The following is a 14249-nucleotide window of genomic DNA, read 5'->3' as shown; positions in this document are numbered from 1 at the left end:
TATATTTCATTAAAAATATCCTTAGATCCTTAAAAAAATCCCTCTTTTCCTTCTCTTAAACAGGCGCATGGACATTTACCACAATTACTTTGTTGTCATCATGTTCCATTTCTATTGCCAAACATTTCCCTACATCATCTTTGTAAACAACTTTGTAAACCACATTCGTGTTTCTTCTTATTAAAAAGGCCACCCCTCTGCCATATCTTTTATCCTCATTGCTGCATAATATATCACCATCCCATCTTTTGCTTATTTCACATTTGTGCTTTTCTCTCCAGTTTGTTTCTTGCAATACTATTACATCTACATTTTTAAACATCTCTTTCACCTTTTCAAACTTGTTAAAATCTAAGAGCCCTCTGGCATTAAATGTAGGCAGACTTAAAACCATAAAAAATGAATAAATAAAAACGTTCATAAATCCAATGTCTTTAGCTTGTGTCATCCAAACCCTTTAACAGTTCAAATCGATTCTTTAAAAAGTCTTTGTTAGCATTTCTTTTCTTTACCCCATCTAAACTGGGTTTTACCTTGATTTGACGTTTTCTTATGCTTATTTTTGATGTTCCTACTGCCATTTCTTCTGTGTCGTCTTTAACATCCTCATCTGCATCCGAAATATCCTCAAAGTCCCTAGTAATGTCGATCGGTGCCAAAATTCCTTCTTTCTGTTTTGCTTGTGCATGCTGGTCTTTTTGTTCCTCCGTGATTTTACATCGTCTGTCTTGTCATTGTCTGTCCTCCTCGTTCTTCTCTGTCTCATCAATAATGCTTTGAACTTCAGTCTTCTCCATTTGTTTCAAACGTTTATTGTCCATATGTTCTCCAACCCCCTGGCCCTCAATAATGTCTTTTCCCGCCGCTTGATTTTCTCTTTGCTGTGGTAAGCCTTCTTCTTGTTCGACTACGCTGTCCCGCTCATGCACCTGCCCACTCACAGTCTCTTGAGTCTCTTCATCCTCATACCAACAATCACACTTATTTAAAACCTTTTTACAATCCGGGCACTTAACCGCATTGCAATCCCTGGCAAAATGTCCTCTAGCCTCACACTTAAAGCGCTTAAAATCTGGGCAGTCTTTCAAGACGTGCTCAGGGCTCATGCACAGCCGACAGGTTTTAACCTGATGGCTGTGCATCACCCTAAAATACTGAAGCCCTTCAGCTGTTTCCAGCCTTGTGCTATATGGGAGAGACACTACTTCCCTTGGGAAGCGACATTTTACAAATCGTGTGCCATCTTCAACAGTTGTGCCCGGATAAACACGTCTCTTGATGTAGGGTTAACTCCCCACCCTTGCAGTTTATCTAAAAATATCTGATCGTCAATGTATGCGGGCATGTGCATGAATGAGACAACGTAGTCTCTGTTTTGCAACCTCTTTACTTCGCACAGTGTCTCTTTTATCATTAAACCTTCAACCAACAGTTCAACATAGTCGATATTCTCTAATGTCACTTCGTATTCCTTATTTTGTTTAGGTCTTACCGCCAAGACATTTCCTTTGCCGACCTTTTCCGTTACAGCTTTTATGATGTCCTCCGCCCTCGCATTCACATTACAGATGTCCACCGTCACAGTTGCTTCTTTCAGGTAATCCTACTTTGAGTTGTTTCTCATTTGTTCCTTATCTTTTGCATTCCCATCTCGTCGTTTATTTCCAGTTCCGTGTTCATTAACCAATTCTGTTTCTCCAGCCAAGTCCAAGTTCATAGCCATCTGTCCGTCCGCCATAGATGAAAGAAAGAAAGAAAAAAAAAAAAAAAAACTGAATAAAACCACCTTCCAGACAGCACTGGGCTGCTGTTAGGTGGTTTAAACACTCACAAAAAACACACAAAAAACTAAATTAAAGTCCGAAAAAGTTCACAAACAAACACTAATAATAAACACAAAATGGAGGAGAGCCTTCCTCTCCCAACTACTGCCAAGTCACTTTCTGTGTGCTCTCTAGCGCTAACAGGGTGGTATGGCCTTAAGCGAAAGCTGCTGCAAAAAGCCCCCTATTTTAAGGTGAGGCACACTAAGTGCCATTATACTAGATAAGTAATGAATGAAATACAAAAAAATACTTCAAAATGAGCTACATGAAAGATAAGAGCATTAGTTAAGTAGTTAAAAACAGTCAAACTCTGTTTAAAGAACAGCTACTTTAAAGGCAATTGAATTAAATAAGCAGTAAGGGAAAGCAAAGAGCTGGTCAAACTTTGGCCACACTAAGGGCCAGTGTATTAGATAAGTAGTGAAAAAACTCAAAACCTTACAGCACCTGGTATTCCTAGGCAGTCTCCCATCCAAGTACTAACTAGGCCCAACTCTGCTTAGCTTCTGAGATCAGACGAGATCAGGCATGAACAGGGTGGTATGACCATAAGCAAAAGCTGCTGCAAAAAGGCCCCTATTTTAAGGTGAGGCACACTAAGTGCCATTATACTAGATAAGTAATGAATGAAATACAAAAAAAAACTTCAAAATGAGCTACATTAAAGATAAGAGCATTAGTTAAGTAGTTAAAAACAGTCAAACTCTGTTTAAAGAACAGCTACTTTAAAGGCAATTGAATTAAATACGCAGTAAGGGAAAGCAAAGAGCTGGTCAAACTTTGGCCACACTAAGGGCCAGTGTAGTAGATAAGTAGTGAAAAAACTCAAAAACTTACAGCACCTGGTATTCCTAGGCAATCTCCCATCCAAGTACTAACTAGGCCCAACTCTGCTTAGCTTCTGAGATCAGACGAGATCAGGCGTGAACAGGGTGATATGGCCGTAAGCAAAAGGTGCTGCAAAAAGCCCCCTATTTTAAGGTGAGGCACACTAAGTGCCATTATACTAAAGTAATGAATGAAATACAAAAAAATACTTCAAAATGAGCTACATTAAAGATAAGAGCATTAGTTAAGTAGTTAAAAACAGTCAAACTCTGTTTAAAGAACAGCTACTTTAAAGGCAATTGAATTAAATAAGCAGTAAGGGAAAGCAAAGAGCTGGTCAAACTTTGGCCACAATAAGGGCCAGTGTATTAGATAAGTAGTGAAAAAACTCAAAAACTTACAGCACCTGGTATTCCTAGGCAATCTCCCATCCAAGTACTAACTAGGCCCAACTCTGCTTAGCTTCTGAGATCAGACGAGATCAGGCGTGAACAGGGTGATATGGCCGTAAGCAAAAGGTGCTGCAAAAAGCCCCCTATTTTAAGGTGAGGCACACTAAGTGCCATTATACTAAAGTAATGAATGAAATACAAAAAAATACTTCAAAATGAGCTACATTAAAGATAAGAGCATTAGTTAAGTAGTTAAAAACAGTCAAACTCTGTTTAAAGAACAGCTACTTTAAAGGCAATTGAATTAAATAAGCAGTAAGGGAAAGCAAAGAGCTGGTCAAACTTTGGCCACAATAAGGGCCAGTGTATTAGATAAGTAGTGAAAAAACTCAAAAACTTACAGCACCTGGTATTCCTAGGCAGTCTCCCATCCAAGTACTAACTAGGCCCAACTCTGCTTAGCTTCTGAGATCAGACGAGATCAGGCATGAACAGGGTGGTATGGCCGTGGCGAAAGCTGCTGCAAAAAGCCCCTATTTTAAGGTGAGGCACACTAAATAAGTAATGAATGAAATACAAAAAAATACTTCAAAATCAGCTACATTAAAGATAAGAGCATTAGTTAAGTAGTTAAAAACAGTCAAACTCTGTTTAAAGAACAGCTACTTTAAAGGCAATTGAATTAAATAAGCAGTAAGGGAAAGCAAAGAGCTGGTCAAACTTTGGCCACACTAAGGGCCAGTGTATTAGATAAGTAGTGAAAAAACTCAAAAACTTACAGCACCTGGTATTCCTAGGCAGTCTCCCATCCAAGTACTAACTAGGCCCAACTCTGCTTAGCTTCTGAGATCAGACGAGATCAGGCATGAACAGGGTGGTATGGCCGTAAGCGAAAGCTGCTGCAAAAAGCCCCCTATTTTAAGGTGAGGCACACTAAATAAGTAATGAATGAAATACAAAAAAATACTTCAAAATGAGCTACATTAAAGATAAGAGCATTAGTTAAGTAGTTAAAAACAGTCAAACTCTGTTTAAAGAACAGCTACTTTAAAGGCAATTGAATTAAATAAGCAGTAAGGGAAAGCAAAGAGCTGGTCAAACTTTGGCCACAATAAGGGCCAGTGTATTAGATAAGTAGTGAAAAAACTAAAAAACTTACAGCACCTGGTATTCCTAGGCAGTCTCCCATCCAAGTACTAACTAGGCCCAACTCTGCTTAGCTTCTGAGATCAGACGAGATCAGGCATGAACAGGGTGGTATGGCCGTAAGCGAAAGCTGCTGCAAAAAGCCCCCTATTTTAAGGTGAGGCACACTAAATAAGTAATGAATGAAATACAAAAAATACTTCAAAATGAGCTACATTAAAGATAAGAGCATTAGTTAAGTAGTTAAAAACAGTCAAACTCTGTTTAAAGAACAGCTACTTTAAAGGCAATTGAATTAAATAAGCAGTAAGGTAAAGCAAAGAGCTGGTCAAACTTTGGCCACACTAAGGGCCAGTGTATTAGATAAGTAGTGAAAAAACTCAAAAACTTACAGCACCTGGTATTCCTAGGCAGTCTCCCATCCAAGTACTAACTAGGCCCAACTCTGCTTAGCTTCTGAGATCAGACGAGATCAGGCGTGAACAGGGTGGTATGGCCATAAGCAAAAGCTGCTGCAAAAAGCCCCCTATTTTAAGGTGAGGCACACTAAGTGCCATTATACTAGATAAGTAATGAATGAAATACAAAAAATACTTCAAAATGAGCTACATTAAAGATAAGAGCATTAGTTAAGTAGTTAAAAACAGTCAAACTCTGTTTAAAGAACAGCTACTTTAAAGGCAATTGAATTAAATAAGCAGTAAGGGAAAGCAAAGAGCTGGTCAAACTTTGGCCACACTAAGGGCCAGTGTATTAAATAAGTAGTGAAAAAACTCAAAAACTTACAGCACCTGGTATTCCAAGGCAGTCTCCCATCCAAGTACTAACTAGGCCCAACTCTGCTTAGCTTCTGAGATCAGACGTGAACAGGGTGGTATGGCCGTAAGCAAAAGCTGCTGCAAAAAGCCCCCTATTTTAAGGTGAGGCACACTAAGTGCCATTATACTAGATAAGTAATGAATGAAATACAAAAAATACTTCAAAATGAGCTACATTAAATATAAGAGCATTAGTTAAGTAGTTAAAAACAGCCAAACTCTGTTTAAAGAACAGCTACTTTAAAGGCAATTGAATTAAATAAGCAGTAAGGGAAAGCAAAGAGCTGGTCATTATAAAAGATTTTTCACATTTACAATAAGTACAAAATAAATATCTGCATTAAATTTTCCAGCAGCCTTTCTTTTACAATTTTTCAAAAATTAAACACAAGTTCATTGAAATCTGTAACAGAAATAAACATACTTCCATCAACAAAATTCTTGCAAAAATCAACATACATATCAGTTTTTATCATCCTTATATGTTGTTTTATCAAATTCTTAAAAATACACCATACATTTTCTTTTTTTTTCAAAAGAAAGCCTTGTTTCTCCTCAAACGCACTGCATACCTTGCAAAACTTAACATAATGTTCAATAGCTGCACATTGCCTTTTACATTCTTTGCTTTCACCATACCGAACAAAAATATCTTACTCCACTCTTCATCCACAAAAGTAATCTTCCCCCAATTATTTTTAACACATTTGCTCTCGTAATACTTTTGTCAATCTGATGCAAAACCTCTTTTGTATATACTCTATTATGCCGCAAGAAGAAGTCATTTTGTTCACAATCTATTGAATTATATCTCACGTCTAGGTTCTTCCACAACATTTCCGGCTCTATCTCTGGATATACACTCCTCCAATACACTTCGGCAGCAGGCCTTCTCACCTCTTTTTCCACCATAATCCTATAGAAACATTTTAAAGGAACCTTTGACAAATCTACTTTACAACCACTCTGTATAATATACATTTCAGGAAACTTGTAGTCTTTTGTTTTAATCTCTTGATCATCCATTAAAGCACTCCAGTCTCTAGGAATACTACTCTTAATCTTACCAAAAACATTAAGAATTTCACCTTTCCTCATATTTTCGTTCTCTTCCAAAACCATGTCCAGGATTGCTTGTGCAGGCAAAAAGCCTGGAACAACTTCATAAACATAATCCTTTATCTGATATAAACCTGCTTTCATGAAACTTTTGTTTTCCAACATTCGTCCCTTATCTGTTATCTTAGGATTCAAAAACACTGGCTGATTTAGTACTAACTCAGGCATGTTACACTTATAAGACACATGTGGCAGAAATTGAACCCATGCTTGAAAAACTTCTTTATAAAATTGTGGCACATCATTTATCATGGACTCCTTTAAACACATGAAAAGATTACTTTGACTACAAGCCCCAAACCTCTCCAAACAATCCTTCATACAATATCTCCAACCATACACTTCTTTACTATATAAAAACTTCTTAACAATTTTAAGTCTTAAAGCTTTCCTCCTCACATCCAAGTCTACCAACTTTAGACCCCCCTCCTTATTATCTGCTATCAACACCCTTTTTGAGATCTGAGAGAATTAATTCTCTATTACTGTGTGTGTGTGAGCAAGGTATGACAATTGTTCTAGTCCCTTTTCGCCCTGCAGGTGTAGTTTCAGGTTACTCTACTAACTCTGTAGTCTTTCATTCCTTATATAGACTTGCTTTGTCTCTAGTCTGCTAATTTTGTGAATCTTCAACCCATATATGGAGTTGTCTTTTGTCCTCTCCGTAGTGGGCAGTTGAGGCATGTCCAGCTATGCAATAGAGGTCAACGCCCCATAAGGGCTATATAAGCTGATGTTTTACTCTCTGTGTTAAGCTGCATTCTGAATAAACCAGATTTGATTTCACTCGTGTGGTTTGTTCCGACTGTTGCTTCCAGGCGCCTGAATTTGTTCTGTACTGCTGATGAACGGACACAGGGGGACGCATACACTGAAGAAGAGAAGTTCTTACAAGATCCTCACATTTTTCCCACCCCACAAGAAATCTATTACAATAGAGTTTGCCTCTTTTAGGACCCACTCTGGCATGTCTAGCACGCTCAAGGAATGGGCAAATCTTGACATTAACAAAACATTGACCACAGCCACTTTGCCTTTCAACGTGAGACCTCTTAATTTCCAATAGTTCACAGTTCGCCTTATCTTTTGAAGAACTATAGTCCAAGATACATCTCTCGCCTTATTATCTTCCGCACCTAAATTAACCCCCAGTACTGTAATATAATCTTTAACTATTTTAAAAGGAATATCACAGTTCAATATTTTGTTTTCGCCAAACATCATAATTTCAGACTTTTCAACATTTATTTTTGCCCCTGCAGCTCTACCATAAGTATTCATATGCTCCATTATCCTCTTTATGCTGTCCATGTCTCTCACAGTAAATGTAGTATCATCAGCATATTGGTGAATTAAACTGACCCCATCTCCTGCAAAATTGATGGGCTTCAGCTCCTTATCCGTTTTTATTAATGTTGCCAAAGGCTCAACAGATATACTGTATAGCAGAGCAGACAAAGGGCAACCCTGCCTTATAGACCTCTCAATAGCAAAATCATCCGTTAACATACCGTTACACTTCACCACACTGTGTGCACTATTATACAGTAATCTTATCCATGCTCTAAATCTACCACCAAAACCAAAAGTTTCCAAGGTTTCCTCTAAAAATTGGTGCTCCACCCTATCAAAAGCTTTATTTAAATCCAAGCTTACCAGAATACCTCCTTCTTTCTTCATATAAAATATCACATCTCTAATTGTACTTATAACATCTGCAATATCCTCCCCAGGTATACTATAAGCCTGTGTTGGTGCAACAATACTCCCAACTACCTTTTTAAGCCTGTTTGCTAAAATTTTCGCCAATACTTTATAATCTGTATTTAAGAGACTGATTGGCCTATAATTTTCTAACCTTAACCTACTCCCTTTATTTTTAAATAAAATGCTTAACACACCTGCCACCATTGTCCCAGGCACTTCCTGCTTTTCCTCCATATACTGGTACAGCTGTAACAGTATTGGCCCTAGAACATCCTTGAAAACTCTATAAAACTCTCCAGTTAGGCCATCTGAGCCTGGGCTCTTATTAGTGTTCAGACCAGAGATTGCCTCATTGACTTCTTGCATAGAGATATCATTATCACAAAAAGTCCTGTCTATATTCGATAATCGAGCGCTAACTGTACTCAGTACCTTTCCCATACTCTCCAAATGCACCCCTTCTTTCCTAAATAACCCCTTATAAAAAGATTCAACGGCATCCAAAATCCCCACAAAATCACTCACCTTTTTTCCCTCTCTATCTTCTAATTCAGTAATACAGTTCCTGCTCTGCTTTTGCTTCTCCATGCCCAAAAAAAAAGATGTGCATTTCTCACCCTCTAAAGCATACTTCACCCTACTCCTTACAATAGCACCCTTACATCTATTAGTTTCAAATTTCTCTAAATCTGCTTTAATTTTTAAATAATTTGACAAATCATAATTAGGATCACTGTTTATTTGTTCCAGCTCAACAGAAATTTCATTTTGCAAATTTTTATATTTTCTCTTCTCCATGCTATTCTTTTCCTTTGCAAACTCCATACTCAAAAACTTTATTTTCTGCTTTAAACTCTCCCATCTTACACATGTGTTTTCAGAATCCTCGCTTCCCATCCATTCAGATCTTATACACTCATAGACCCTAGCTCTGTAATTTACATCATTCAATAAACTTGCATTCAAACACCAAAGCCCCCCACCTTTTTGCTGCATTCTTTGACCCACTTGGAATTCCAGGACAGCATGGTCACTGAAAGCTGTGAACTTGTAAGTTATATTATTAATATACTGATCTATGTTCTGCCTTACCAGACACAAATCAATTCTGCTTTGTTTTAGACTATTGAGCACAACTTGCCTTCTCGAATACCCTCTTCTAACAGGATTTTCTAATCTCCAGAGATCTACTAGGTTTACTCCATTCATTAGGTTTATAAGTTCAGTCCTTGAAGAGTCTGTTTTGTAACTCATGTCATTTGCAGCATCCAATCTACTACACCAAACGTTAAAATCACCAACACAGATGCAGTTATCCGTACATAGCACTCTTAATTGTTGGAATAACTCCCTTCTATCCTTTTCATTGTTTGGAGCATAAACATTAATCAACTTGAAAACACAATTCTGAAATTCAAATTTTATGATTAGAACTCTTCCTTGATTATCAGCATAAACTCCCTTAACACTTTGTACTACATCACTTTTACACAAACAAGCCACTCCACAAGCCCTTCTACTGCCATGACTAACAAAAATGTGATGAGGCCAAATCCTTCTCACCTCTCTTAATTTACTGCTATCCCAGTTTGTTTCTTGGAAACAATAAATGTCAGCCTTCACAGTTTTTAAAACCATTTCAAGTTTACACATGTTACCAAGACCATTAGCATTTAGGGATGCAATTTTAATCATAGCAGCAGTAGGTGTGACTTTGAGATAAATAGATAAACCTCATTTCTTTTTCTTTATGCCTCCTTTCTCTCCCTTGTCAGTCAGCAATCTTTTTTTCCTTACAAGCAGTTGCAGATTTTCACATACCCCCCCCTCATACAGATCATAGTCATCATCATCTTCATCATTGCCATCATCTTCATCATAATAATCATCATCATCATCCTCATCAACATCAACAACAACATTTACAGTTCCATCACACTTGAGAGCAGTCTTAACTGAGGCTGATGACTGTGGTGACTCATCTGCAATAAATGTTTTAACCACACTCCTGTCCTTTTCTTTACTGCCCACTAGACGCTGAGAGAGCCCTGATCTAGCACTCTGGAGAGAGGAGGTGCCTCGCTCAGCTTGAGTTGTGTGATCCTTCAGTCCTGGATTAAAGTCATCAAGGGTGTTCCCCATTGTGTCTCCTTGCATGGGTCTACTCCCATCCTCATTTAATCCACTGGACAAGTTCGCACCCCACAACACATCACCATAATGTACATCACTCAGTTCTTTGCATTCTCTAGCGTAGTGTCCCTGTTTACCACACTTGTAGCAAGTAAATTCAGGGCAGTCTCTCAATACATGTCCAGGCTGAATACAAATACGACACACTTTCACTTGTCTGTTATGAATCACTCGAAAGTGCTCAGCACCTTCCAATGTTTCAAACTTTGTGGAGTATGGCAAAGATTGAACAGTATCAGTGAACTTAACTCTACAGAAGCGAGTCCCATCTGCAATGTCTGTTCCCGGCCATCTCCTCCTCTTGACTGAAGATGTTGCTTTGACACCCCATCCTTCCAGTTTCTCCAGAATTTCCTCATCAGTGATATACACCGAAGATTCATGAATGAAACAACAAGTTCATCATTGCTCAGATCTCTAGCCAAAATTTGACAGTTTTTGATTTTGAATCCATCAATCAGCCTTTCTTTCCCCTTACTGTGGCTCATTGTAATCTCATATTTTTTATCTCCTTTGAACCGACATCCAATCACAGCCCCACAAACTTCATTAATTCCTCGAAGTAGCTCCATCATTGTGATTTTCTCATCTCCAACAATTTCCACACTCAAAGTTAAGCTCTTTTCAAACACCTTTTCCTCCATCCTGTCACACTTGCCTCTGTCCTTTTCGGAAATCACCTCTGTTTGTGGCACTCCATTATCTCCTTCCATGTGCTCCATTCAATGGCCGACCACAACCTCAATGGTGAAGAAAGAAAACCAAACAAAACAAAACTCCTCCCGCATGCAGCAGCTGCTGCAGGAGGAGAAAGAGATAAATGTAAAGATAAAAACTCAGAACTTTGCCAAAAAAACAAAAACAAAACAACTATTTTCAAAGATGATCACTAAACAAAATTGCAGCTCAGAAGTCCAAACTCTCCTAGAACACGCCCATCAGACGAGATCAGGGTGGTATGGCCGTAGGCGAAAGCTGCTGCAAAAAGCCCCCTATTTTAAGGTGAGGCACACTAAGTGCCATTATACTAGATAAGTAATGAATGAAATACAAAAAAATACTTCAAAATCAGCTACATTAAAGATAAGAGCATTAGTTAAGTAGTTAAAAACAGTCAAACTCTGTTTAAAGAACAGCTACTTTAAAGGCAATTGAATTAAATAAGCAGTAAGGGAAAGCAAAGAGCTGGTCAAACTTTGGCCACACTAAGGGCCAGTGTATTAGATAAGTAGTGAAAAAACTCAAAAACTTACAGCACCTGGTATTCCTAGGCAGTCTCCTATCCATGTACTAACTAGGCCCAACTCTGCTTAGCTTCTGAGATCAGGCGTGAACAGGGTGGTATGGCCGTAAGCGAAAGCTGCTGCAAAAAGCCCCCTATTTTAAGGTGAGGCACACTAAGTGCCATTATACTAGATAAGTAATGAATGAAATACAAAAAATACTTCAAAATCAGCTACATTAAAGATAAGAGCATTAGTTAAGTAGTTAAAAACAGTCAAACTCTGTTTAAAGAACAGCTACTTTAAAGGCAATTGAATTAAATAAGCAGTAAGGGAAAGCAAAGAGCTGGTCAAACTTTGGCCACACTAAGGGCCAGTGTATTAGATAAGTAGTGAAAAACTCAAAACTTACAGCACCTGGTATTCCTAGGCAGTCTCCTATCCAAGTACTAACTAGGCCCAACTCTGCTTAGCTTCTGAGATCAGACGAGATCAGGCGTGAACAGGGTGGTATGGCCGTAAGCGAAAAGCTGCTGCAAAAGCCCCTATTTTAAGGTGAGGCACACTAAGTGCCATTATACTAGATAAGTAATGAATGAAATACAAAAAAATACTTCAAAATGAGCTACATTAAAGATAAGAGCATTAGTTAAGTAGTTAAAAACAGTCAAACTCTGTTTAAAGAACAGCTACTTTAAAGGCAATTGAATTAAATAAGCAGTAAGGGAAAGCAAAGAGCTGGTCAAACTTTGGCCACACTAAGGGCCAGTGTATTAGATAAGTAGTGAAAAAACTCAAAAACTTACAGCACCTGGTATTCCTAGGCAGTCTCCCATCCAAGTACTAACTACACCCAACTCTGCTTAGCTTCTGAGATCAGACGAGATCAGGCGTGAACAGGGTGGTATGGCCGTAGGCAAAAGCTGCTGCAAAAAGCCCGCTATTTTAAGGTGAGGCACACTAAGTGCCATTATACTAGGTAAGTAATGAATGAAATACAAAAAAATACTTCAAAATGAGCTACATTAAAGATAAGAGCATTAGTTAAGTAGTTAAAAACAGTCAAACTCTGTTTAAAGAACAGTTACTTTAAAGGCAATTGAATTGAATAAGCAGTAAGGGAAAGCAAAGAGCTGGTCAAACTTTGGCCACACTAAGAGCCAGTGTATTAGATAAGTAGTGAAAAAACTCAAAAACTTACAGCACCTGGTATTCCTAGGCAGTCTCCTATCCAAGTACTAACTAGGCCCAACTCTGCTTTGCTTCTGAGATCAGACGAGATCAGGCGTGAAAAGGGTGGTATGGCCGTAAGCGAAAGCTGCTGCAAAAAGCCCCCTATTTTAAGGTGAGGCACACTAAGTGCCATTATACTAAAGTAATGAATGAAATACAAAAGAATACTTCAAAATGAGCTACATTAAAGATAAGAGCATTAGTTAGGTAGTTAAAAACAGTCAAACTCTGTTTAAAGAACAGCTACTTTAAAGGCAATTGAATTAAATAAGCAGTAAGGGAAAGCAAAGAGCTGGTCAAACTTTGGCCACACTAAGGGCCAGTGTAATAGATAAGTAGTGAAAAAACTCAAATACTTACAGCACCTGGTATTCCTAAGCAGTCTCCCATCCAAGTACTAACTAGGCCCAACTCTGCTTAGCTTCTGAGATCAGACGAGATCAGGCGTGAACAGGGTGGTATGGCCGTAAGCGAAAGCTGCTGCAAAAAGCCCCCTATTTTAAGTTGAGGCACACTAAGTGCCATTATACTAAAGTAATGAATGAAGTACAAAAAAATACTACAAAATGAGCTACATCAATGATAAGAGCATTAGTTAAGTAATTAAAATCAGTCAAACTCTGTTTAAAGAACAGCTACTTTAAAGGCAATTGAATTAAATAAGCAGTAAGGTAAAGCAAAGAGCTGGTCAAACTTTGGCCACACTAAGGGCCAGTGTATTAGATAAGTAGTGAAAAAACTCAAAAACTTACAGCACCTGGTATTCCTAGGCAGTCTCCCATCCAAGTACTAACTAGGCCCAACTCTGCTTAGCTTCTGAGATCAGACAAGATCAGGCATGAACAGGGTGGTATGGCTGTAAGCGAAAGCTGCTGCAAAAAGCCCCCTATTTTAAGGTGAGGCACACTAAATAAGTAATGAATGAAATACAAAAAAATACTTCAAAATGAGTTACAATAAAGATAAGAGCATTACTTAAGTAGTTAAAAACAGTCAAACTCTGTTTAAAGAACAGCTACTTTAAAGGCAATTGAATTAAATAAGCAGTAAGGGAAAGCAAAGAGCTGGTCAAACTTTGGCCACATTAAGGGCCAGTGTATTAGATAAGTAGTGAAAAAACTCAAAAACTTACAGCACCTGGTATTCCTAGGCAGTCTCCCATCCAAGTATTAACTAAGCCCAACTCTGCTTAGCTTCTGAGATCAGACGACATCAGGCGTTAACAGTGTGGTATGGCCATAAGCGAAAGCTGCTGTAAAAAGCCCCCTATTTTAAAGTGAGGCACACTAAGTGCCATTAAACTAGATAAGTAATGAATGAAATACAAAAAAATACTTCAAACTGAGCTACATTAAAGATAAGAGCATTACTTAAGAAGTTAAAAACAGTCAAACTCTGTTTAAAGAACAGCTACTTTAAAGGCAATTGAATTAAATAAGCAGTAAAGGAAAGCAAAGAGCTGGTCAAACTTTGGCCACACTAAGGGCCAGTGTATTAGATAAGTAGTGAAAAAACTCAAAAACTTACAGCACCTGGTATTCCTAGGCAGTCTCCTATCCAAGTACTAACTAGGCCCAACTCTGCTTTGCTTCTGAGATCAGACGAGATCAGGCGTGAAAAGGGTGGTATGGCCGTAGGCGAAAGCTGCTGCAAAAAGCCCCCTATTTTAAGGTGAGGCACACTAAGTGCCATTATACTAAAGTAATGAATGAAATACAAAAGAATACTTCAAAATGAGCTACATTAAAGATAAGAGCATTAGTT

At 38.2% G+C, this 14249-nt stretch overlaps 5 non-coding genes and 11 pseudogenes across 5 annotated transcripts; all 16 read right to left on the bottom strand.

Moving 5' to 3' along the window:
* Positions 1-2261: 2261 nt before the first annotated feature.
* LOC122353317 lies at positions 2262-2380 on the bottom strand (annotated as a pseudogene).
* A 276-nt stretch (positions 2381-2656) lies between these two features.
* Positions 2657-2775, bottom strand: LOC122353306 (annotated as a pseudogene).
* A 273-nt stretch (positions 2776-3048) lies between these two features.
* On the bottom strand, positions 3049-3167 carry LOC122353304 (annotated as a pseudogene).
* A 273-nt stretch (positions 3168-3440) lies between these two features.
* LOC122353414 lies at positions 3441-3559 on the bottom strand (annotated as a pseudogene).
* Positions 3560-3818: 259 nt separating this feature from the next.
* LOC122353246 lies at positions 3819-3937 on the bottom strand. Its single transcript, XR_006251973.1, has one exon. It is a non-coding gene; the product is annotated as a 5S ribosomal RNA (ribosomal RNA).
* Positions 3938-4198: 261 nt separating this feature from the next.
* On the bottom strand, positions 4199-4317 carry LOC122353245. The gene has a single exon (XR_006251972.1). It is a non-coding gene; the product is annotated as a 5S ribosomal RNA (ribosomal RNA).
* Positions 4318-4577: 260 nt separating this feature from the next.
* On the bottom strand, positions 4578-4696 carry LOC122353492. The gene has a single exon (XR_006252027.1). It is a non-coding gene; the product is annotated as a 5S ribosomal RNA (ribosomal RNA).
* Positions 4697-4971: 275 nt separating this feature from the next.
* On the bottom strand, positions 4972-5080 carry LOC122353442 (annotated as a pseudogene).
* A 6195-nt stretch (positions 5081-11275) lies between these two features.
* Positions 11276-11384, bottom strand: LOC122353438 (annotated as a pseudogene).
* A 273-nt stretch (positions 11385-11657) lies between these two features.
* LOC122353476 lies at positions 11658-11776 on the bottom strand. The gene has a single exon (XR_006252012.1). It is a non-coding gene; the product is annotated as a 5S ribosomal RNA (ribosomal RNA).
* A 275-nt stretch (positions 11777-12051) lies between these two features.
* Positions 12052-12170, bottom strand: LOC122353390 (annotated as a pseudogene).
* Positions 12171-12446: 276 nt separating this feature from the next.
* On the bottom strand, positions 12447-12565 carry LOC122353263 (annotated as a pseudogene).
* Positions 12566-12838: 273 nt separating this feature from the next.
* Positions 12839-12957, bottom strand: LOC122353489. The gene has a single exon (XR_006252024.1). It is a non-coding gene; the product is annotated as a 5S ribosomal RNA (ribosomal RNA).
* A 273-nt stretch (positions 12958-13230) lies between these two features.
* Positions 13231-13349, bottom strand: LOC122353314 (annotated as a pseudogene).
* A 261-nt stretch (positions 13350-13610) lies between these two features.
* Positions 13611-13729, bottom strand: LOC122353409 (annotated as a pseudogene).
* Positions 13730-14005: 276 nt separating this feature from the next.
* On the bottom strand, positions 14006-14124 carry LOC122353320 (annotated as a pseudogene).
* Between the last annotated feature and the right edge of the window lie 125 nt (positions 14125-14249).

The sequence above is a fragment of the Puntigrus tetrazona genome, chromosome 10 (genome assembly GCF_018831695.1).
Source record: "Puntigrus tetrazona isolate hp1 chromosome 10, ASM1883169v1, whole genome shotgun sequence".
Lineage (NCBI taxonomy): Eukaryota > Metazoa > Chordata > Actinopteri > Cypriniformes > Cyprinidae > Puntigrus > Puntigrus tetrazona.
Note: the sequence above shows the minus strand (reverse complement) of the source record. Positions and strands in the feature narration are given on the sequence as shown.